Genomic DNA, 3,342 nt, shown 5'->3' with positions numbered 1-3,342 from the left:
GCAACCTTTCAGAATATATTCTTCTTGCCTATAAATACCATTCAGTCTTCAGAATATTTCTCTACGAATTTTCTGATCTTCCTTCTTCTTAAAAACACATATATCTTCGTGTACTTTCCTGCTGTGGATTGATTCGCTGACAGTAGAGTTTTTGGTATCTATACTCTACTGATTAAGATCATTTTACCCTGGGAGGTTATATTCCAATTCAAACCTCGGATACTAGAGGGAAATAATTTCCTTAAGGGGACACTGTGAATTCAGTGGACTTGATTTCCTTCCTAAATTATTAAAAAGAGTATTTCAAATTCTGGTAAGTTTTTACAGATTCAATTATTTTTTACAAATAAATTTCTGTTCATCTTACTTACTGGTTCTAAAAATCTCAGTAACTTCGTGTTTCTGAATGATTTATTACAATCAGTAATTTCTGATTTTTATAGTTTATTGCTTAACAGTTATATAAAAGTTATTAACAATTTAAGTTTAAGACCCCATTTGATTTTCGCTTTAGGCCACTAATACGCTTGAGCCGCTTCTGACTTACCACAAAATAAATGAAATTAAGTAACAAATGCAATGTAGGTCATCACCAGCCTACAATCAATAGTAGTCAAACAACGCTCTAAGAATAAAGAAAACTAACCTGAACTCAAGTTGGTCCTCAACCAAGGCCTCGGGCCTAACAATACACCAACATTCTCAATAGTAATAGCATAACAGGTTCACCGATACACAAGACACCAAGGAATTAATGAAAAGTTTAAAAAAATCAATGGGGAATAATTCAATGATCGACGCCCTACCCCAAACATGCTATCCGACGACAACTAAGTCTACCTAAAGTCAGTTCACATCGCGAGCCTACACCCTGGACATGGACGACACTCGATAATCATTGTTGGCCCCAAGCGAACCCTTGGCCTGACTTACTTACTCAGCGGAAGACTATATGCATAGTTATAATGATCAAAGACACTATACTCACTTGAATAATAAAATATTGAGAATGCTTAAATAGTCAAACATTCAACTTGGTCAAATGACAATTCAAAGTCTTAACATATGAAATGAAAAGTAAAGACAAATGATCTACATGTCGTGTAAAGTTTGTAGCTAATTTTTAGTCACCCTACATCTTGCCACGAATACTACGAAAAGATATTTTATCGCTAAAGTGTTAGCTACAAAAAATTTAAGATTTAGGTACAACATATTTTGTAGCTTTAAGTGCATTTTCTTATAGTAATAGCCATCCATAAGTGTCATCACCTACCACCATTACTTTGGATTGTTTTAATTAGTTGTCATTACAATTATCAACTGATTATTCAATAAATTTAAAAACCCAGAATCTTCAGACTCATAAACTTTAAATTCATCCTAATCCCCCTTCTAATCTCAGAACGTGATCTTTCTTCCCTAATTTATTAGTATTCTTCCAACAAATTTGTGTATATTTATTAAAAGAGAGTAGTAACATTTTCTTTCTATTATATTAAATCTCCCTCCCTCTCTCACACACATTGGACAATAGACATACAGCTGTCAAGATGAATAATTAAACGTTTTTATGTAATTAATCAATTAATTAGTGGAAGATTGCTTTGTTGTTTCCCCAAGAAAAAAGTGTAAAAGATGATATTCTAATTAAGATGTAAAATATCATCTATTGTTTCATTCAAGTTCAACATACACACCCATTCTTTACTTCTCTAATTTTTCTCCATATTTTTTTTATCACAAAAACAAAAAGGAGAGGTGCAAATCATCAATTGATAACAAAAATTAAAAACAATCCATCTTTCAATGAAAGAATTGCTTGGATCTTATCACCCTTCAAATTTCAGGTAACTTAATTCTTCTTCTTTTTTATTTGATATAATAATTGATTTCTTCCACAAATTAATGAGAATATGTAATACTCATTTAGCTTCATATATTGGTATGAAATATTGTTCCTTTTTTCGTTTTCTCAATGCAATTATTTCTACATTTTTGTTTGTCATCTCATGAATCTAGTATTCTCTTTATTATTTTCAACATACATTTTGAATAATTTGAAAAGTCTTGTAAATCTTTTAAATATGAATCGATGAAATTGTTGCACAAAAAGAAAACAAAGAATTTTAGCTTTGGATGTGATGGCTATGAGTGTATGAGTGTTATTTTATTTTTTGATATATTTTGGCATCTTTTGCGTCATATACAAGTTTTATCCAATGACTTTCGAGAAGACTAATAAAAACTTTTTTTAGTTTCTATATCAATAGTTTCCCCATTATTTTAAATTTATTATAACGTGATTGATGCCAATTAAGGGCAAAGACAAAAAAGATTAATCAAACACCATCCAAAGGTATGACGGACGGAAAGTATTTCTATATTTTTAATTAAAATTTTCAATTTTTAATTTTGAAAATAATGTCTTCTTTAGTATCCAATTCTTAATTACCTCCAAAATGAAATTTTTCAATAAATTTAAAATTAGTTGAGCATTAAAAAAATATCAAACATCAAACGAAAAAAATAAGATTCAACCAAGTATACGAGAAAAGGCATCCAAGTATGCACTAGGAAAAAAGATGATTAACTTTATATTGGATACTAATTAATTGGTGTTACTTTTAGATGAGATTCTTGCAGCAATTTTTGACTTGATCTTTTGAAATACATACATATTGTTCACCATATAAAGTAATTAATCTTTGAACCACTTGATATGGTATAAATTTCAAAGGCAAGCTAATAAGGAATTTTTTTTCAATTAAAAATGTGGAAATGGGAATAAACAATAATATTATTTATAATGATAAAAAAAAAAAGATAAAAAAAATTAGAAGTGACAATGGTGGAACAATATTCGGCCCGGTGGAGTATTTAAGATATTCTACAACTACATACATTTTCTAATTAGAAATAGATTTTTTTTTTCTTAATAAATAGTAATTGTGGTGTCTGGTCTTTAATTTGCATGCTAATTTCGTGGTATACTCTTCACTTCTCACCAATAATCTGTATCAGTTAACTCTATTCACCGAAAATAGAATTGATATATAAGATTCCATTCATTCTAAAAGTCTCTTACTATAAGTGTTCCATATAAACAAGTTTAGTATGGGTGGTGTGGTGGCTTGAGATACAAGGAAAACATCATCATCATATACAAATAAGGTTCGTACTCTTGATATTCATATCACTATAATATATGAAGATGTACGGTGGTCTTATTACTATTTTACCCTTAATATCATTTGTAATTGTCGAAATACTCTTTTTGAAACAAAACTCTTATTGACATTCATTTCTTTTAATTTGAATAATATTGTATATTGCAGGAAT

Source organism: Solanum pennellii, chromosome 7 (assembly GCF_001406875.1).
Source record: "Solanum pennellii chromosome 7, SPENNV200".
Classification (NCBI taxonomy): Eukaryota; Viridiplantae; Streptophyta; class Magnoliopsida; order Solanales; family Solanaceae; genus Solanum; species Solanum pennellii.
This window is presented reverse-complemented; position numbering follows the sequence as displayed.